General features: G+C 34.1%; 1 non-coding gene and 1 pseudogene across 1 annotated transcript; both read right to left on the bottom strand.

Annotated features, from left to right (window-relative positions):
• Window positions 1–2,168: 2,168 nt before the first annotated feature.
• LOC18051801 lies at window positions 2,169–22,394 on the bottom strand (annotated as a pseudogene).
• Window positions 2,831–2,902, bottom strand: TRNAT-UGU. The gene has a single exon. It is a non-coding gene; the product is annotated as a tRNA-Thr (tRNA).
• Window positions 22,395–23,870: the final 1,476 nt, after the last annotated feature.

Below are 23,870 nucleotides of genomic sequence, written 5' to 3'. Positions count from 1 at the left end.
AGTTCTCTCAAACAATGGGCTTACAGTGCAGTTTCTAAAGCAAAGATTTGTATCTTGCGTGCTTTACGATCTTGTATGTAATATTTGAGTGCAAGATAACCAAATTATATATCTGGGCTGTTCTGACTAAATCTAAAGTAAAAACAAATTAATAAATTCTAATGCTTCCATGACAAAACTGTAAGAGAAAGGAGATTTTATTTTCTAAAGAAGCATCTATAAGTCAACTTTGCAAATCATTCCACAAACCCTAGATCTACGCCATCCACTAGTGCTTTTAATTCAAAACCAACCACAAATCAATATTTGTGAACTCAAACTAGAATTTTCAGGACACTAGACATAACACAACTATTTGTCACTCTTAGACCAGTGTAGTAAAAGTAACCACCCTGAGCGACAGAGTTTTTTGTTCATCTGCAAGTACAGCACAGTTTTTTTTTTTGGGGGGGTTAAAAAAAGGCAATTTTGATTAACACGAAAGCCAGTTACAGTTGTTGACTTATCAGATTGACCAAAAAATATTAGCAAAATAAGAGAAAATTTCCCCATAAATTTACAAAGCAGAGTCATACTCTCAAACAATGGACTTCGAATTCAAAAAATCCAAAGAAAATATCATCACTAGAACCCTCAAAAAACTGTCATCCCTTTGTAACCGAACTTTACTTTGCTTGTTTCATATGTCACTGTTACAGTTTGCTCACTGATAACCAATTCATTTTCTACACTAAACTGCCCCTGTCATGCTTGGTTTACAACCTGGTATGTAATATTTGAATACAAATTTTTATTTACCTCAGATAAAAATAATAAATCTCTGGGCATATATATGCAAGTGAAGTCAAGTTTGCAACTCAGACTTTTATTAAAAGAAAGGAGATCGCATACTTGAAGAGAAAATTTAGGTCAGGTAGACAGTTCCATATATATCAGCCCAGAGTGACAATGCAAATATTCTCATTTACTGATGGTATGTAATATTTGAATACAAATTTTTATTTACCTCAGATAAAAATAATAAATCTCTGGGCATATATATGCAAGTGAAGTCAAGTTTGCAACTCAGACTTTTATTAAAAGAAAGAAGGAGATCGCATACTTCAAGAGAAAATTTAGGTCAGGTAGACAGTTCCATATATATCAGCCCAGAGTGAAAATGCAAATATTCTCATTTACTGACGTTTTAGTGAAATGTACTACTAGTAAAGCATTTAATTTGAGTAGTAGCAACAACCAAACTGTAAAGAAAAGGTCTTCAATCTTCATCACAATTCACCAGCAACAAGTAACAACTTCGTTGACATGTCTCAATGCAACCTGACTTCTGACAAAGTCTACTTATGTCAGACAGGGAATAAGTACGCCAAACCGTTTGTCCTTAAACCACAGTGATTTAAATGCCAAAATCAAAGTAACAATAATCCTTTGCCAAACAGTGATAATAGCTAACATGTGAGGACGGTGTTTGCATGCAGAACTACTTAAGAGAAAACACAATAACAGATGACAGGAAGAAAGACCAGAAAATGAATTAAGGGAATGCATTAGTTTCCAAAAAAAAAAAAATTCAGGCAAATGGTCATAAAACTGTCCCTAAAAAATCGAAACTGCATTGCCAGGAGATGCTTCAATTTAACCAGATATAATTCTCATTCTCACAGACCAAAACAAAAAAAAAAAGATTAATTTACAGGAGAAGGATGTCATTGGGTATCAATGAGCATACAGCCTGAGTATACTTGCTCGAAACACCAGATTACTAAGCCATACACATCAATAGATGCAAACAAGTAATCTCTAAAGAAACAGGCAACATGTTAACTCCCTCAGATATCAGCATAGACTTACAAATGGTTACACAATTAGTTTCAAATCACATAATAACCTCATGAATTCACTAAGATAACCATGATAACATCTAACCTATATAGGACCTAATTACAGGTAAAATTTCAAACATACACAAGACTTCTAATCATCAACGTAATCCAACCATGCAGAAAATATCATTCCAAAACCAAAATATTATTACATAAATGATACGAAAAAATTAGTTATTACTATAACAAATACAAGTAAAAAACAATGTCTCCACTACAAAAGGAGAAATTTTTTTCATTCTAAACGCCAAATTCAAAAACTAAAAGACACTTCAAAAATCAAACCTAAGTCTGTCTCCTAAGACGCTTCCTCAACTTCTTGTACTTATGCTTGTTCATCTTCTTCTTCCTCTTCTTCTTCACACTGTCAGCCCAGACCACTGTTTCCAACACATCATCGGAAACAACGTCGTCCGGCTCAGAAAGGATCGACCCTGTTGATAAAATCGGGTCTAGAAAAAACCCAAATGGGAAGCTGGGGTAAAAGAATGAGGAGGTGAAATTGGTCAAGTTCTCTTTCGTTGGCGGAAAAGAATCCAAGCGATGGTGATGATGATCTGGTACGGTGTCGATGTGGGCTTGGTGGTTAAGAAGGAGAGGGGGCGCAGTGAGATTTGATGATTGTTGAGTGTGTAATGAGAAAATTAGCCTCGTAGGTGGCCGCTTTTTGAGAAGTTTTTGAAGACAGGAAGCCATTGAAATAGGAAAAGAATTGTGTATTTTTGCTCCTGCAAGTAGAAGGCGCCTTAGGAATTGGTTTCCTTTGCAGGGTTTTGACTTTCTGAATGAAATAGTCAAGGGCTCAAGTATGAGCCATTGCGGCCAACTAAGCCAATTGATTGGGGCCGAATCGCTGAAAGTCCTAAACCAATGAGTCTAACTGGGGCCCGATCGAGAAAAATGAAAAATGTATACGCCAATTTGTGAAAAAAAAATAATTTGAAAACTGCCCCCATGCAGGATCGAACTACAGACCTTCAGTTTACAAGACTGACGCTCTACCACTGAGCTATAGGGGCTGTTGATGTCATCCTGATTTAGCATTTAATATAGTATTAAATGTATGTATCGTAAATAAATAAATAACCTGTTTAAAATTATTTTTTTTCTTTTAAATTAGTCCAACATCATTTTGCGTTACACGTGGTGTATTGTAACATATGCATTATGTTTTTTCTTTTTATAAAAAAAACAAAGGTAAGTGGTGGGCTAAACTCAAATAATTTTTATTTTTCCCTTACCTCCTCAAGGCTCGAAACCGGGTGGTCAGCTACTACAAGATTCATGTTGTTACCAACCCGACCACGCCCTTGGGGGCAACATATGCATTATGGTTTCCTCAAGATAGGCTTTTACCTTTGTGAAAGTCAATTTTTACCTAATTTAGGAGGCTTTCAATATATGATAACTTGTTTTAATGATGATAAGGAAATGATAGGGCTAGTTAGTTTCAGATTAAGCTAGTTTTGAATATAGGGAGAGGATGGGTTTCGTGCCGCAGAATGGATCAAAGAACTGAGCACATTTATAATACCACTCCTGCGAAAGCAAATGTAGCAGCTCCAACACTCATTAATTTTGCATATATTGATTCTTGTCCAATCCAGATTTATGGATCAACAGATCTATATGTGTGTTATGGATTAATGAAAATATGCAAAAGCTCTATGTTGGACGGGTGGGTGCCCTAGATGGGTTGACCCGACCCATGGGTGAAGGAAGTTGGTTTGTGTTCAATTTCCCAACTGCCATAAAAAATCGTTGCTGTAGAGGTGTGTTTTTTCTTCTTCATTCATTCAAAATTAACAAGATTTTTTAACAATCCGAAAAGGCATATATATACTGCGACTTGAGGAAGATTTCTAGTTTTCCACTAGTGATTTCTTTCCGATCGGTGACGTGATCCAACACTTGTTTATTCCGCTACATAATTGGAAAAAGGTAAAGCCTATTGACTTCCTTTTAGAATTTGTTTCATTGGTATCAGAGCGTGAATTGTGTTGGATTCGTGCATTGGTTGTATTTAATTCATGAAAAGCATGATTTTTTTTTTTAAAAATTATGATGGCTGTTGTTTTAAAAGTGTTCTGGAATGTTTAATATGAATGGATTAATTCTGGAATTGATATTATTAAAACCGGCCTAGGGTTTAGATTGCATGACCCTAAATATATATGAAACTCGAAACTTCAATGGATCATATCTTTTGATCTAGGACACCTAACATTATGTGTAATATATCATTGGAAAGATGTTTTCGAGAGCTTGCCAACAGTATGTGATTTGTTAAAAATGGACTTAAGACGAGAAAATTATGGTGAAAATACGATTCTTGTTGGATTAGGGTTTGGAAATGGTTAAAAACCCTAATTTGGAGAAGATGATGGACAATGCTAGAGTTAGTATTTTGACGATTCCAGCCTATTCCGACCTCCATTTGAAAATCCGAACGTACTATTGAATTCATAATGAAAAATGGAGTCGGACGATGCCAGAACCAACGTTATTAGAGCGGCGCAAGGCTGCGCGTGGGTCCCACATGTCGGTTGTGTATTGAACTCACACGGTAAAATTGTGCACTGTAGCATACTGTAGGCTATAGCAATTGTGCGTTACTGTAGTGAACTGTAGCGGCACTGTAGCGTGCGTGGGTATATATCTATATTCGTAATTGTTTATATATTTTACTATTTGGGACTCCGATTTGGGTGCCGTTTGCGCCGTTTGATTCGAAATTTAATTGTCTATATTGTTTTAATATAAATGATTATTTTAATCATTTCTTGCTTTTGAAATAAAATTTTGGATCAAATATATATTGTCTCACGGATGAGCATTATATGTTAATAAATGTTTTGCTCTAGTGGGAGCTTGAAATATTTTTTTTAAGGGAATTGGCTAAAATCTAATCTCGTATTTAGTGGTTTGTTAACAATCACTAATTTGATTTTTTTATATTTTTTGTCGTAGATGCCTCCCGTTAGTAAGTTGTGGATCGAGGAAGAAGGTTTAATGACAATTAGAGCTTGAGTTTCACCTAATGATCTAATTGAGATTAATAATAGTCTATCTTATGAAGAACTTATGGAGAAAATGGAGAATTATAAGATGGACCCTAATCGTCCTATATGCATGAACATAGAAGATTTATATGGGGCTTTTAACCCCTTAATGTCCGCAAATAAACCTAATGTGTATACGAACTGAGGTTATCAATGGCTCCTCATTCAATCATTACCTGATGATGACAATACGCTTGCCTTTAAGGTTCGCATGTTAAATGAGATTGAGAAACCCTAACACAATTATTATATGCTGAGGTGTGAAATTGAGTTGATGGAGGAGCGGCGTCTTGTTTCAAAGATGAGGCGAGCCTCAATGCTTAGCATTCACACGAACCTTCGAAATGGGAGACAAGCTAGTCGCCTTGATAGAGGGCATAAGTTATGGTATGAGAAAACCATAAACAAAATCATTAAGAGGGAACAATTATTTTTATTTAGAGACAGACTTAAATATAAGTTAGATGAAAGAGTCACGAGCAATAAAGAATATTTTAAGAACATGTAGAAGATTCTATATATTAGTTTGACCATATTATGTTATTTCATTTGTTTGTTGATTATTATTATTATTATTATTATTGGTTTTATTTTGTTGGTTGAACTATATGTTGTTATGACTTCATTAATGATATTCTACATGAATTGTTGTTCGACTTTACATACTTTTTTGTCATATCTCGTGAATTGTTCCGTTGAGTGAGAATTCTAATTAAATTGATTTGATAAATTCATAATTAGAACTGATAATTTTGCGCATTAAAATTGAATTAATGATGAATATAATAAAGGGAATTGGATGATGATTGGAAGCCTCGACGACCTTTTGATTCCATTCCCGAAGTTAGTTCGTCTTGTCTTTTGGTTTTCATTTACGGCAAAATTAATTATTTGTGTGTAATTATTAATTACACCTTTAGTGATTGTATGTTGAATTGTCTTTGTGTTGAATTATAGTTGAGATGGCCTTTGAATTTAAAAATATTGTAGCTGAGCTGAACAAGGGTCAGAAATTGAATGGTGACAATTAGGATATTTGGCACCGTAAAATTCAGTACATCATTGAAGAGCAAGAGACTCTAAAAGCTCTCAACAACACCCTACTTGAGCCTGAGCAAGGCAATACTGGTCTACACAAGAGGGATCTTGAAGCCTATTAGGCCTGGGAAAAAAAAGAATAATAATGCTTGCATAACGTTATTGAGCAGTATGCAAGATGACCTCATGTGCGAATATGAGGCAGCATCTGAGGGAGATGTCAAAGATGGTTCGTGAGCTTAACCCTGCTAGACATGTTTTGACTGATGAACAACAAGTCCAGGCAGTGATAAGATCTCTATTCGATACATGGGAACACAAGAAGGTGAATATGACTCATAATGAAAATATTAGAACTTTTAAAGATATTGAGCATCATCTAGAGTTGAAAGTAGAGCGCCTTGAAGCAGTTAAGCTTTCTGATAGTGTTTTTATAGCCAAGTCAGGCTCGCACAAAGCTTCGGGCTTCAAGCGCAAGAGGGGCCATAAATATAACCAGATGGGTAAGGGATCTGATCCGGATAAGAAGAAGCCAAATGCTAAAAAGTGCCCAAGAGACAAACGTGCTGGCAAGAAAATGGACAACTTAAAAGTAATTTTTAACTCTCAAGTATAAGAGTGTCTTATTGTATTATAGCTCAGTGAGTCCGAGGTCAATCCTCAGAGAAAAGATTTAATTTGTTTATTTTATTTTATCTAAAAATTGAAATTAAAACTTGAATATAAATAACTTAATTTAAATGAAACTATGAAATTGAACTAGTTAGGGTTGTGGATCCACTCTTAATAGTAAATAAAACTTAATAAATTATTTTTGCTTTTTTTTAAGATTTATTACCCAAAAGATTAATTATATAAATTATTGTTATTTTCCCTTTAATTTTATGATGGATTAAGTATTTATTGTGCCAAAATTTAATTTGTCTACAATAAGTCAAAATACCATTTTACAATACCTTATATTAAGATATTAAAAATTTATTGTGCCAAATTTATTTGTTTGTCTATAATAAATCAAAATTTCAAAATATAAAATATGTATAAAATTAAATAGAAAATAATTTAATGTATAAAATAAAAAATAGAATTTTCTTAAATCATATTTATTTCCTAAGAGTTTTACCTTACCCTAACTAATATTATTAAGTTAACCATACTTGAAATAAAAAGAAATATTAAAATTAAATTACTTATAATTAAAAGTAATAAAACAACTAAAATTGAAAATAAAACTAAATTTATTCATAAAAATAATTATACAAAATATTAAAAACACAATTGAAAATCAAGATTGCAGGGAGATTGAGAGAATTTGAGAAGAAGACAAATGTAAAGAGATGATTAAAAACATAAAATGAGGCTCTATTTATAGAAAAATAAATTCATAATCCATTGTTTTGCGATCCATCATAAGCTTCATGCATGTGCTCCTCACAACCTTTAGATCAAGATTAAATGGCTGGTCAAACTTCAAAAGTCAACATCACACGTGGCATCATTTGACTCGTCCGATTTGGCCAAAAAACGGTTGAGATTTGGCGGGTTAATGAGTGGATCGGGTCAACCCGAATACAAAGATTTGGATTCTACAACTTGCTTCACCAACCATTGCCACGTGGCACAATTATGGCTATTGAATCATGAACGGTGAGATTTAGTCAAAATTGCCAGTTATCCCATGCACTCATATCTATTGTAAGCTCATTTAATCATCCAATCAGTGTTCAATTAATAGGAAAAGTCAACTCTTTGTACACAAGCCCAATTTTAAGCCGATCTTGACTGATCTTAAGGTTTTCGGACCTCCGCAATCCAAATTTGACATTCGTTCATCTGTTTAGAGTCTCGAATTACGTGAAATTAATAATTTACATAATAAACACACAAAATTAGATATATTTAAATATTTTTAATAATTCCTAATATATTGCATAAACACAAATATAAATTATAATATAAGCACAAAATAATATTATTATCGCTTGATAATTAAATAATTTTTAATACTAATCACACCCCCCAATCAGCTTATTGCTAACCCCTAGCAATTAAAGTGTTATATTAAATTAAGATTTACAAAATTCACATGCAAGTTAATAGTTATTCATATATCCTCTAAACTACAAAACAAACGAACTCTCCCAAATTTCTTTACCTCATTAATGTTCACTCATTATTCAGAATATCATCAAATATTCTTTTGTACTTAAGTAATCAACACAATACTTATGGGGTTTCATTAAAAGAAAAATAATATTTTCGTTCCAAAATTTATTAGAAATTTTATCTTTAGGCAATAGATTATTCAGACATATTTTGAAAATATTACATTTTTAACTCATGTAGCGAGTTTTATGACAGTGACTCCCAAAAGTCGTGACTCTTTATACAACCATCTTAGAAAAAAAAAACAAAATAGTTTTTTTTTCAAACAAAGAAAAGAAAAGAGAAAAGAGAAAAATAAACACACATATTTAAAAACATACATCAATTATCCCTACCCCCAACCTAATCTAAAAATTATCTTAACATTTTATAATTTTACAAATATGTAAAAAATAATAATACTAATAAAAGAGAATAATAAAAGAAGAAGAGAATGAGATCTTACCTGAACTTGATGCAGAAGTTTAAAAGCAGATAACAAAGAACAAGAAAAAGTCAATTTTTGTTTAAATAACACTCTTAAGATTAAGAAGATGCGTTTTTAGAGGTGTTACATTCTCTATATCTTGTCATCTTCAAATCAAATTTGTCTTAAGTTAGTCGACTTTAATTTAAGAAGATGCGTTTCTAGAGGTATTACACTCTCTATATCTAGCCATATTCGACTCAAATTTAGTCCAAAGTGAGTTTTTACAGAATTTTTTTTTGTAAAAACATCATTAGGACTAAGACGTTCCACAATTATCAATTATTTCCTCCCCATCAACCTGAAAGAGACATTGTCTCAATGTTTTAAAAGGAAAGAGAAAGAGTTTAGAAGACAACACATGAACATTGTAACATAAACTATTTATAAACATAGAGTTAAATCTAATTCGTACTTCTTATTACTGCTACTGCTACCATCATCAGTCGACCAATCCAGGGCAAAAGTCTTGGGATCTGGATCTAGTGTATAAGTTTGTAAAAGATCAAGTAACTCATTAGTAGTCGAAATAGAAATAAAGAGTTTTTTTTTTTTACAGAATATAGAATAAAATGATTCTTTATTGCATGGTTAATAAAAGTTAGCAAGCCATCATAAAAATTATTAACATTTAATAAATCGATAGGTTTTTTATGAATGTTCAAGTGGGCCCAAGATGCAAATGTAATTAGTGCCTCAAAAGTTGCAAGATCTCATGACAAGAAAATAAAAGCATTAGCATGATTCAATATTTTAGATATTCTCTCTTGCATATTTGATACCATTAATTCTTCTCCAATTGGTGGGCCAGACATGCATACTAGCAGTTTCATGGCTTTTGAGATAATGCCTAGTACTTGGCTTCCTCTAGTAAAAACAAGTTCTAAGATAAGTCTTGATAACCCTCGTTCACCTTCTCTAGATACAAGATGCAGTTTTATCTCGGTTATGACACGACCAAGATCTACAATTGTCTGAACGAACTCTTTGTACTTTCTATAGTAAAACCCAGAAAACAGCATTTTACGCCTTAGGACTTCAAGGTTCACCTATTTTTTCAGGTAAAGAAACCAGAGCATTAACTTTAACATGGAATTATTTAACTATGGCCAATGGGCCGTGCTGTGGGCCGTGCCCAAAAAAAGCCCACCAACTTTTTTTTTTTTAGCGTGCTTAAAAAAGCCCACGTGCCTAACGTGCTTTATTCAAGCTCACGTGCCTGACGTGCTTTTTTAAGCCCACCAACATAATAATAATAATAATAATAATAATAATAATAATAATAATAATAATAATAATAATAATAATAATAATAATAATAATAATAATAATAATATTCACAATCATATTAATTTTTATTAAGAGAGTAATTAATATTTTATTATTAGTTTATCACAATTTCACAACTATATATTTTATTTCACAATAATCAATCATAATTCATAACACAACAATACATAAATTTAATTTAATTTAATTCCATAGATCATAATAATAATTAATTAAAATTAAAAATACAATCCTCGAATAATCATTACAATAAGTCATAACTACGAAATATTAATATAACAAATCATAGGTCATAACTTACAAGTTACAACTACAAAACACGAACTACGATCAATTGACGAATAACAAGCACGAAAAAAACATTTATTAATCACAATTCACAACTATGGATACGAGAAACGAGCAAGGTTAATTCTATCTCGGCTGGTGGCGAGCTAAACAATTTGACACGTGCCGACGTAAACCCAAGGTGCCATGGCTGTTTGAATAAATAACTTCTCGATGACAATAGTTGCACCTCAAGATCATCCGCTTATAAGGACGATGCAAACCATTATCTATTATTTCCTCCCTTATTGTAGTAAAATTTTGAAAAAGCTCATTTAGAAAACGACCTCTGGGCTGATTTAGCCTAGCATTTTGTTGAGGTCCAACTACATCAACATCGTATTCTTGAGGGTGTTGAGGTTCTTCTGCATTCATATTATGTTGCTGCGGATTCTTAATGATTTTGGCTTTTAGAATATTGGAAAGTTTGAGGAAAAAGAAGAAGAAGAAGAATTGTGAAGCATCATAGCATAATGGCGTGTATATATAATATTAGATAGTAATAAAAAGACAAAAATTAATTTTATTTACTTTGTTGGTGGGAGTAAAAAGAGTAAGTAAAAAAATATTTAGTGAAATATAAATATAGCCGTAAGGCAAGTGCTTGCTTGGCATGTGGGACAAAAATCTTAAATTATTTAAAAATCTGCAATCTGAACGTCTGCATGTGCACTATATGACAAGTTGACAAATGACAACTACCGTGTTAAAAATTTGAGTTGAGAATTTAAATTCAAAAAAATTAAGTACTCTACATAATGAATGCAGGCTCCTCCCGTGGACCCGTACTACTAGTTTAGTATTATAATATTCTCTTATAACAATGAACCATAATTTTTTTTTTAATTTAATATGTTGTTTTGAAAAAAAATTAATTACAAAAATTATTTTAAAAAATAAATAACAACGGTGCACTTAAAAAATAATTTTTTCTAATTATTAAATAATAAAAAATTGTAAATGAATTTTATTACTCACCCAATGGATAAAATTTTTTTTGAATTAATTGAATTTAAAAAAATTCTGAATTAATTAAATTACTCACCCAACGGACAAATTTTTTTTTGAATTAACAGTAAAATTGATGTGACTACTCAATTTTACAGTATAAGCAGTCGGGCTCTGATTATCAATTAATGTTTTTTGATTTTTAATGACAAAAAAATTTTAAATTAATTTCATATTTTCATTACTCACCCAACGGACAAAAAAAAAACTGAATTAAAAAAATTCTGCATTAATTGAATTAACAATAAAGTTGATATACCTTTCCAAAAAAAAAAAGCAATAAAGTTGATGGACTTGACTAGTCAATTTCACTTTCACAGCATGGACATTCATGACTCAACAATTAGACTTGACTGGCTTACAGAATTTGTAAGCTACAGACTGCAACATCAGCCGTTGGATGTGGAGTGAGAAGCTAAACAATAGACAATCGAATGGTGGGAATGGGATGACAGGAGATGTTTGTTACAGTCTTGCAGAATCGGTACCATAGAGTCGTACAGATCCCTCAACAATTAATTTTTAATGATAAAAAATTTTAAATTAAATCAATTACTCACCTTACAATTCCAAGTTTCCAACGGACAAATGAATGATAAAATTTGCTGCAGCCTTGCAGAGTTGCAGGAAGTTTTACAGTTATAGATTTGTAGGTTTGCAGAGTGTTTGCCCGTTTTTTACCGTTAAAATGTTTACTTTTTTATTTGCCCGTTTCTAGCCGTTAATATGTTTACTTTTTTATTCTATTTAAACGATTAAATTCTTTTCAAATTCATCTCACATTCTCACATTCTCACTTCTCAATTTCTAATTTTCTATCTCCTCGTTATCTCTCTTATCTCATCAGTCATCTCATCTCTAGTCTCTGCTTGCCTAATCTTCTTTGCTACAATTCCAGCGCCTTTATTTACCAAAGCACTAATTATATAAAATGTCTCACTCTCATTTCGAGTTAGATGAGAATTTTAATTTTGTTGAAGAGGGGGAGGAAGTTGCAAATGAAGAAATTGCTGCACCAGAATTTGATCCAAGTAATATATTTATTGTCCCACCTGAACGATCGCCTCCTACTTCTCAAGCAAGTCAAAGTGGTTCTACTTCTTCAACTGCTGGTCCTACTACTACCTCCAAACGACAAAGAACATTGATTGTTTGGTCATGTTTTACTTTGGAAAAATGTCAAAACAAAAAAGGTGAAATGGTGGATCAAGCAGTGTGCAAATATTGTCAATCTGCTTTAAGTGCCAAAAGCAATGGTGGAACTAGACATCTTAGACGACATATGGAAACTTGTCAGACAAAACACGCACCACAAGACCCAACACAAACCCAACTCTCACAATATGGTTCTGGACCTTCCGGTATAACATCATTCAGATATTCACAACAGAACATGCGAGAAGGATTGGCTCGGTATATTGCTGCAGCAGAATAACCTTTAACATTTTCAGAAGATGAACGTCTAATAAATTTTTTGCAAAGGTATGTTCAACCTCAACTTAAGAAAGTGCCTAAAAATACATTAAAACGTGATTTAACTAAAATTTTTCATGACATGAAAAAACTTTTAATTAATACTTTTATCAATTTTAATGGTGTTATTTCAATTTCTTCTGATTGTTGGACTGGTATTAATATGGTTGGTTATTTTTGTGTGACTTCGCACTCTATACATGAGATTAATGGTAAATGGAGGTTGGAAAAAAAATTGCTTGCATTTCGTGAATTAGAATATCCTCACACTGGTTCAGTAATTTATGCAGCTATAATGTCTGTTTTAAGAGAATATGAAATTACTGATAAATTGTTTAGCATATCATTTGATAATGCATCTGCCAATACAGCGGCAATTGATATGTTTTTGCGGAATATTTCTACTCTCATGCCTGCACGTGGTTCAAAATTTTTTCATGTGAGATGTGTGTGTCATATTATTAATTTAATTGTTCAAGCTGGTATGACTCATATAAATCATTATTTAGAAAAAATTAGAGCATCAATTTTATATATTAGAGCACCTTCAAGACGTCAACAATTTTTGGAGACATTGAAAATTTTTGGATTGAAAAGGAGAAAATTCAACCTTGACATGAAAATTCGTTGGAATTCTACGTATTTAATGTTGCTTTCTTGTCAAAACTATTCTGAAGCAATTTCTAGTTTTTACAATGAGAGAATGAATGATGAAGATTATCATATCACTAATTATGATTGGAATGTTGCATTTAAATTTATGGATTTTTTAAAGGTATTTTATGATGCTACTCTTGCATGTTCTACTGTTTATGAGCCTACTTCATGTAGAGTGTTAATGCATTAGTACAATATAAGTTATACTTTTAAGACTTTTAGAGAGAATATTATGTTTAAAAATATTTGTGATACCATGGAGGAAAAATTCCAAAAATATTGGAAAGATATTGCCCACCTATTTATTTTTGCAGCAGTGTTGGATCCTACAATCAAGGAAGTTGGTGCAAAACTTTTAGTTGAGGGTATTAGTGAAAATTTACAAACCGGACTTGATACAAATTTTGATACAATTATGTCCTCTATGCATGAACTTTTTAATTTTTATCGAAATAAATTCGGATCAAGCAATACATATTCTAAAGTTCAACAAGCATTGACTTCTTATAAAAATCCAGCTCACCTTTTGTTACTCAAAGGTAAGGGTGTTGCCTCTAGTATTGATACTAATCGTAATGAATTGCAAAGATATTGTTCTGCCAATCTTGAAGATTTAGCAACTCCTTCACAATTGCAAAATTTTGATATTTTATATTTTTGGATGAGTAAGACATCTTTTTTCCTTATATTATCCATTATGGCCCATGATCTACTAGCCCCTCCAGCTTCAACTGTAGCATCAGAATCAGCTTTTAGTACAGGTGGCAGAGTTCTAGATGAACATCGGTCAAGATTGTCATCAGAGACATTAGACTCTTTGTTGTGTTTGAAAGATTGGAAAGATGCTGAACGCCAAGTGCAACAAGATTGGCAAAATGCTTTAATTAAACAAATTGAGAGTTTGAATGTTGATCAAGATGAAGTGGATCTAGATTATGCAGAGTACTGAACATTGAAGCCACTTCCAAAGACTAGAGATTTTTTTTTTCTTGTAACTTTTTGAAACAATTTTTATTAGTGAGAAGGTTGTAAATTTGCAAATGATAGATGGTTCAGTAGGTGTCAACCTAGTTGGGATGTACTGTTAACTGTAGTGATGCAAATTACACCTAATTTTATTTGAATTACTAATATTATAATTGTACTTTAACTTCATTTAATGAAAATGTAATTTTTAATTTATCATCATTTTTCTTGTGTATAAAATGGAAAATATTTCATTCACAAATTAAACGCATCTCTATTAAATATTAACTAAGTTATGATTTAATATTAATATGAAAAATATTTTATTATTAATTTTGAAAAAAAATATTATTTTTTATTTATAATTTATAAATTTATGATATTTATAATCTTATTTATTAAAATCATTATATTTAGTTATTTACTTATTCATTTAATAAATTATAAACATAAATAAATAATTAAATAAATATCATAAATAAAATTAAATATCATAAATAACATTATTCATTTAATAAATATCATAAATAAAATTATGATATTTATAATTTTATTTATTAAAATCATGATATTTACTTATTCATTTAATAAATTATAAACATAAAAGATTAGAATATTTATTTAAACTAAGATTTAATGATTTAAATTAATTTTTAAAAGTATATGCTAAAAAATATATTAAAACATTTAATTTCAAGATATTGTACTTTAATTTCATAACATTTTATATTTACTTTTTGTTAAAAAAATTTACTTAGATATATTTTGGCCCACGTGCTATTAATGGGTCACGGGCCGCGTGCTAGCCCACTAATGAACCGTGCTTATTACGTGCTTTTTCGCGTGCCGTGCTTTGGCCCATCTCTAATCGTGCCGTGCTTTAAGGCCCGCGTGCCTAAAATTCTAGGCCCGGCACGGCCCACGTGCGTGCCGTGCCGTGCCGTGCCTCGTGCCTCACCGAAACGTGCTCGTGCCGTGCCGTATCGTACGGACATGTGCCGTGCCCGTGCCGTGCCACGTGCCGCCCGGCCCATTGGCCATCTTTAGAATTATTGTTAATTTCTTTATGAAAAGTCAAAATGATCATGATCAAACCCTTGTCTTGGTGGCTCCATCAACAAGGGGCAGCAGGTCATCCTTGGGGTAAATTAATGTCTTTGGACTCCTCGTTTCAAACAGAGTTTAGCGGTTGTGCAATGGTTTAGGATATTTCCTTTCATCTGAAACAAAAGGTAATTTCAAAAATCTCCAGAGAAGCTTCATGTTAACACTGTAACCCTCTGGACTTCTGACCTCTAGACGTTTGAGGCTGTACATTGCTTCAAGATTTTTCATGTCCTCTGCAACAAAAGTTGATTTCATAAATACCCAAGTTTTTGTCCCCCCCCCCCCATATTGCTAAATAATCTGCAAGTTTACTATGCCTTTAAACTCACATATGTACTTATGGCAGTTCTCTAACAGACTTGATAGGTGGGTATGCATGTTTCTGAGCTTGTGAGCCAAGCTGGATAGCTCCCAAGCTTCTGTTGTTGATACCATGTGTCTGTCAGTCCAGAAAAAAGCCTTAGATTGATATTTATAGTTAAAGCATCCAATTTCTTAAAATTTGTGCAAAGAAATTTGTGGTATGCTCAGGAAAGATTGCTAGATACATACTCGCGCCCGAACAGTGTAAGGCCAGTAAGTTGGGATGCGCAAGCCAAAATGCTTCTGATTGTCCAGTTCACAGCAACTGGAATATGAGCACTGGCCGAGGAAAGCGCCTCATTTTCGGCTGTAATGTATTGCGATGGTAGCTCACTGAACTGGACAATGCAGTTGCTGACATCCAAAATTGCTTTGACGAGGTTCCCAATAGCATCAAACTGTGGCTTTAACACATCTGTGTGCTCTAAGATTTCAGACAATTGCTTATGGATTTCCCCATGGGTCACCGCAAATGCAGATAATGCCAGCGCCAATTTTGCATCCCATGAATAACTGGTCACCATGTTCAATATGGATATCGCTGTCACGTGTGCATCTCCACCACCAGGGCATTTGCATGTAATCTGTCAATTGCATTAGTACAGCTTGTTAATTGATCACATACTATTAGAATGATATGATGTTTGGATCGTGAGAAAATAAGCAAGAAAAATGAAAAGAAACACACAATTTGTTATTATTTATTCACTGAATGAAACAAGTTGATGCAGCTCTTTATATACACGAGAGACTACACCAAAACTGCTATAACAAACTAAAATGCAAAATAACAGTCTTTAAACACATTGACCAATCATAAAATGACAGCTGGCATGCATTCTGTTATTCCTTAACATCCCTCCACAAGCTCAACTTGGGGAACTAAGATTGAGCTTGGAACATAAGTAATGAAAAGGTTTATGAGCCAAGGCTTTAGTAAGAATGTCTGCTGTATTATCTGAACTGGGAATGTAGCTGACTTGAAGACTCTGATTTGCAACTTTTTCTCTCAAAAAATGAACATCCAGCTCAATGTGTTTAGTTCGAGCATGAAACTTAGGATTGCTAGTTAATGCAGCTGCACTCTGATTATCACACCAGATTACTGGAGTTGAGATGAGTGAAACACCAAGCTCAGTTAACAGAGATTTGATCCACAAAACCTCAGAGGCTGCTAGAGCTAGAGCTCTATATTCAGACTCTGTACTTGACCTGGATACCACAGCTTGTTTCTTGGAACACCAGGAAACCAGGTTTGAACCTAAGAAAACACAGTAGCCAGCAATGGACCTCCTATCATCCTTGTCACTTGCCCAGTCAGCATCACTGAAGCAATCAAGACTTTGAACTCCATGACTATAGAACTGTAAACCAAGATGTAAAGTACCTTTAAGATACCTGAGAATTCGTTTACAAGCTTGCCAATGATTCACTGTTGGAGCAGCTAGGAACTGACTCAACTTATTAACAGAGAAAGCTATTTCAGGTCTGGTTAATGTGGCATATTGCAATGCACCAATAGTGCTTCGATACAGAGTAGCATTAGCAAACAACTCACTATCAGATTTAGTAAGAGATGTACCAGCAGCCATAGGAGTAGAGCAGGGGGTACAATCCTGCAAGTTGACTTTATGAAGAAGATCAACTATATATTTGGATTGAGAGAGATGCAGACCTGAGCTGTTTTTGACAACTTGTATACCCAGAAAATAATTCAACTCCCCAAGATCCTTAAGGGCAAAAGTTGATTGAAGATTAGAGATGACCTGCTGAATCAAACAGGTGCTAGACCCTGTTACAATGATATCATCCACATATACTAGGACAAGCAGAAGATGACCCTGAACCCTTTTGAAGAATAAAGAAGTATCAGATTTAGAGTTTCGAAAACCCCACTGAGCTGTTAACACCTGCTTCAGCTTGTCAAACCAGGCTCTTGGAGCCTGCTTAAGACCATAAAGAGCCTTCTGTAACTTGCAAATGTGATGGGGTCTGGACTGATCAACAAAACCAGCAGGCTGTTCCATGTAAACCTCTTCAGTAAGATGACCATTAAGAAAGGCATTGTTGATGTCAACCTGTCTTAAAGTCCAGTGATTCAAAACTGCCAAACTCAAGATGACTTTAATAGTTGAAGCTTTGACTACAGGACTAAAGGTTTCATTGAAATCAATGCCTTGAGTTTGATGAAAACCCTTAGCAACCAAACGAGCTTTGTATCTGGAAATGCTGCCATCAGGGTTGTATTTGATCCTATAAACCCACTTACTGCCAATGACCTTGACTGGAAATGAAGGTTGAACCAATGTTCAGGTTTTGTTATCCATCAATGCTTGATATTCCAATTTCATGGCTTGAAGCCATTTGGGATCAGCCAATGCTTCTGATATTGAATATGGTTCATGTGGTGATGATGAGAATGTTGTAAGAAATGTTGTTTTAGGTTTAAAAATGCCTGCTTTGGATCTGGTGACCATTGGATGTCCTTGAATAAGTGGAGAATGTGGAGATAAATGATGATTTGGAGTTGAGGGAGTTGTCTGAGATTGAGTGTTTAGTTCAGGTGAGGATAAAGAAGATGAAGGGGAGAGTAGATCAGCTGCTGGAGAAGATTGTAAAGCAGAACCATCAAGTTGAAATGTAGACTGTGATAGTGTGAAAGTAACTTGTGGTTTTACAGAATGTGAAGACAAGGATGAGCTGGAATGATCAGCGGAAGAAAAATCAACACCAGACTCAAAAGGAAAAGTTGTTTCATCAAAAACAACATGATTGCTTATGTAAATTCTTCCTGAGGAATGAAGACAAACATACCCTTTATGATGGGAGCTATAACCAAGGAATATGCATCTCTGACTTCTAAAAGCAAATTTGTGATGATTATAAGGTCTTAGATACGGATAGCAAGAACATCCAAAGACCTTCATGACTGTATAATCTGGTATTTTGTGAAAGAGCATTTTAAAAGGAGATTTGTTATTTAAAACAGGTGTGGGAAGTCTATTAATGAGATAAACAGCAGTATGGAAAGCATTCCACCAAAATTTCAAAGGAAGGTGAGCTTGAGCTAAAAGGGTTAATCCAGTTTCTACAATATGCTTATGTTGTCTTTCCACCTTGCCATTTTGATGATGGATATATGGACAAGGATGGCGAAATTGAATACCCTGAGAAGCAAGATAGGGAACAAAGGATCTGAACTCACCCCCCCAATCTGTTTGAAGGCACTTAATTTTCTTCTCAAGACTGTTTTCAATCATATTTTTGAAGTTTGTGAATACTGATAAGGTGTTTGATTTGGCTGTGAGAGGAAATATCCATGTAAACCTAGTGTAGTCATCTATGATTGATAGGTAGTAATGGTAGCCTTGAGAAGATGAAATAGGGGCTGGTCCCCAGAGATCAGCATGAAGAAGTTCTAGTGGTTGTGTTGTTGAAGTTTCTATGGAAGGAAAATGTTGCATATGACATTTCCCGAACTGACATGCATCACAGAATTGAGGTTTGATTGTTTTATCAATTGGAAAGTTTGAATTCAGTCTTTTCATAATTTGATGCAAAGCATAGACAGTAGGATGTCCCATTCTTTTGTGCAGAATATTGCAATCAACACTCTTTGAGTTAGAAACAGCAGAAGTCATAAATGCAGTTTTATTGAATTGAAAGTCATTTACAGGTACTTGAAGTTGAGACAAAGTGTTTGAAGAATCAAACTGAGCAAACATTGACACTGCATTTATTTTTGAAACTGAGACAGACTTAGACAAACTGGACACAGGAACTGGAAACTTTGAACTATCACAGACTGCAGAAAGATTTTCAACTTGATAAAGTCCTCCTCTAGCAATCCCCTTGAGCAATATGATCCCTGTATTCTTGGCCTTGACAAAACAAGCACAATCAAAGAATTCAATAAAGGCATTGTTATCAGCTAATAGTTTAGAAATGCTAAGTAGATTTTTGGTTATAGCTGGAACAAGTAGGATATTATTCAGGTAAAGATATGATGTGGAAAGTGTTTGAATAACAGCAGAACCAATGCTTTCAATGGCTAATCCCATACCATTACCAACATGTAATTTATCATTTCCAAAGTAAGCTGAGCAGTGAACAAAAATACCTGGATCCCGAGTTACATGATTAGTAGCTCCAGAGTCAAGATACCAGGCTGAATCTGCAACTGTACCATAAGTAGCCACTGGTGCAGAGGAAGTAGCTTGTCCTGCAAACATTGGATTTGCTGCTGATCCAGGAAACACACCATGATGATAATTGCCATTGTTTGCTTGAAACTCTGGCATTTGCTGAGGATAGATGAAGCTTGGGGCTTGATAGGCCAGATAGCCTTGAAATGGTGCTGTTTGTCTCGGATAGCCAGATCCAAAACCCCTGCCAAAACTCTGATAGTTGTTCTGGCCATTTCCAGCAAAGGTCCTAAAATTTTGGTAGTTTTGACCTCCTCTGGGCCTAAAACCTCCAAATACTTTGTTCCTTGGAACAAACCCCTGATTAAACCTATTTTTGCACTTATATGCAGAGTGTCCAGGGATAAAGCATATCTGACAAACTATATCTCTACCAGGACTAAAACCAGCATTTCTATTATCACCATAGCCTCTAGTAAAACCTCCAAAATTTCCACCAGAATTGTTGTTTTTCTGAGTTCCAAAATTATTCTTGTTATGATTCTGACCTTTCTGAGCAAAATTAGCAGTCATATCATGCATTAATTCATTTTGTAGTTTTCCTTTACTCATCTCCAACCTAGTTTCATGGCTAAGCAACATTGAATATACTTCTTCAACAGTAAGTTCTTCTTTCTCAAGTCTAGTGAGGATATTAGTTACAAGAGATTCATAACTATCATCTAGTCCAGTGAGTAAGTGCATAATCAACTCATTTGATGAAAGTGCATTACCTCCAATAGCTAGACTGTCAGCTATCTTCTTCATTTTATTGAAATAGTCACTTACAGAGAGTGATCCTTTCTTAGTTGATTGGATCTGCAACTTCAGTGGCAGAAATCTGGCCTTCGACTGAGACATGAAGATCTGACCAAGCCTCTCCCACAGCTCTAGTGAAGATTCACAATTAATCACCATGATAAGTACATTGTCTACCATTGACGAGAGCATCCAGCTTTGAAGAAGCTTGTCAGTTTTCATCCAGACAATATATTCTGGATTTTCTTGCCTCTGTGAGATTAGCATTGCTGAGCTGCTTGATTCTCCCTCTGTTAAGTTGAGATATCGATCTGGACAAACACTATCACCAGTAACAAAGCCTTCAAGTCCATTAGCAATTATTGACGCACGCACTTGAGCTTTCCATACTAGATAGTTTGATCTATCGAGCTTAACTGGCTGAATGAAGTTGAAAGTGACAGACGCAGAAGCTTGATTTGAATTAATCATGTTTGTTTGCTCTGATACCATATTAGAATGATATGATGTTTGGATCGTGAGAAAATAAGCAAGAAAAATGAAAAGAAACACACAATTTGTTATTATTTATTCACTGAATGAAACAAGTTGATGCAGCTCTTTATATACACGAGAGACTACACCAAAACTGCTATAACAAACTGAAATGCAAAATAACAGTCTTTAAACACATTGACCAATCATAAAATGACAGCTGGCATGCATTCTGTTATTCCTTAACACATACATTTATGAAAACATATAAAAATATAAGACAAAAAAATTCAGAATTTATAGTAACTAATGCATGATATAGATGCACGTGTTCCCTGCGAATTAAAGATCCAAAGTGCACTTTTTATTAATTACTCATCAGCAGGGCATTGTTTTAAATTGCTACAATATAACTGAGTAAAAGAGAAGAGCCAAAGCAGATGTAACAGTTAAATTATATGAGACGACAACTAAAATTACCAGGTAGGAAATGGCACCGATGCTTGGGTCAGCAAGCTTGAAGATGCCCTCAACAATATGAATCAGTGGTTTGACTTCGATCACGCGTCCATCGGGAAGATGGGTGCTCTGAACTTGCTTCAACAGTGTATTATCATCAGATGTTGTGAACCTGAATCTGTCGCCTTTCATCATTGGAGTCATCAGACCATGCTGTCTGATAGCTGCAGGCAGCAGCTGTAAACTGGGATTTGGGGTTGGCTTCGTGACGCCCAGCTGTGGCTGCATATGGCCCGGCGTTTGATGCTGCACTAAGTCCGTTGGGGGCTGCTGATGGACGGCGGCGGTGTGTGGCTGTGCAGTGATTGGATCTTGCAGCGGCTGACTCTGCATGTGTTGCGGGTGCTGCACGCTGGCGTCGGCAGCAGGGCCCTGCTGCATCCCCAACTGAGGCGGCTGCTGCTGCTGCTGCTGCACATTGAATGCAGATGGTCTCTGAGTACCCATCCTCAGCGGCATGTTGGCAGTTGGTTGAGTACTCGTCAGTGGCACATTGGGTTGGTTGCTCATGACTGGCATGTTGGCCCCCGGAATTTGGCCAGCCCTCAATGGCACATTGCCTGTTGGTTGATTGCTCGCCATGTTGAGCTAGCTCTCTCTCTGCAAATGAAAATGAAAGTAAGAATTGTTTGCTATATTATAAGAGGAACTCAATTGCCTTTGTTTTGTATTTCGCTTGCAACAAAACCATGGGCTATATATAACTACAAGAAGTGGAATAAAGGCCATTTGAATCAACTTCCTTGCTTTGAGAAGGGTTTTATCCATGGAACCTATAATTGTTACAATACAAATTTAATCACTTTAGCTTCTTTTATGAAGGCCCCAAAAATTATCAGCTCCAAAGGTTACATGATGATATATTGATATATATTCTATTTGTGTAAATAAATTCTTTAATCATGGTCGCAAAACACGTGATTTGCGTATTGTTTGTGAAGAAAAATGGAGGGAAAAAAAATATATTAATGTGTCGTTCTTCCTTAGCAAGTGACATGGCTTTTGATGGTGATGATGAGAATAAAACAAAGTGAAAAGGAAGATATATATATGAGCTGTGACTTCGTTCTTTGCTTCTTTTCGTAACTACAGAAAAGTTCTTCCTCTATATATTGTCGATGATGACTAGAATAAGTGGATGAAGAATTCTGATTACTGTGCAACATTGCATGGTGAGTTATGATTGGTGGTTTCTGTGTTGTGGGCTTCATGATCCCTGAATCATGGTTTGTCACACGCGATGGTACACACTAAATGTAACACTTCTGGGAGAAATATATTGTTTAATCTTGTTGGAACAATCTCATCCCGTACTCCCTTTGAGCTGATTATTCGTTAAGTATTGAATTACTAATGGTTAAAAAAAAAAAAGAAGTGAAAAATAAATCCATATAAAATTTTTAGATTTTGTTTTTAGTCTTCTGCATCATTATTTTAATTAAATTATTGTATGAATAATGAGACAAAATGAATCGTGCTTATTTTTAGACTTTTCTGGTCACTTGAGGTAAACCGTTTTCCATTCCCAATCTTTTAATGCAGCGAAATGATAATAAGATATATCAACGTTTAATTTTTTAATCTAATTGACCAAATCAAAAGCCACATCTTATTAAATTATAAGTAGAATTAAGAATTAAAAAATCAATTCAGTCAAGTGACGTTCTTTCAAGTTTCAAAGACTCATTGGAAATCAAATCATCCATGTCTAATTATATATCTGTCAAACTTTTCAACAACGGACTATCCGGAAATTATGATATAATATAAATAATTTCTTAATTAGTATATTATAATTATAAAATTTTATTTTAAAAAAGTAGAGTTGTCGCTGCATCGTCGACCACGACTGTATCATGTCATTTCAACTTAAGAATCATATGAAAATTATCATAAATTAATGATTTATAGATTAAAGAAATTTATTTGGCGAAATACTTGATGTTTGTCCGAATATAGAAAAATTAGAAAGTTTTTAAACTTTTTAACCGGATTTGAAGAAAAACATTGTTCATCAACCAGTGAGTCCAACAGTACTAGCATTGACGTCCCACTCACTAGTGGGGACAACGACGACTTTTTAATGACTTAAATCTATATTTTCTATTTTTGTAAATTAATTAATTAA

Source organism: Citrus clementina, unplaced genomic scaffold (assembly GCF_000493195.1).
Source record: "Citrus clementina cultivar Clemenules unplaced genomic scaffold, Citrus_clementina_v1.0 scaffold_2, whole genome shotgun sequence".
NCBI lineage: Eukaryota > Viridiplantae > Streptophyta > Magnoliopsida > Sapindales > Rutaceae > Citrus > Citrus x clementina.
This window is presented reverse-complemented; position numbering and strand designations above follow the sequence as displayed.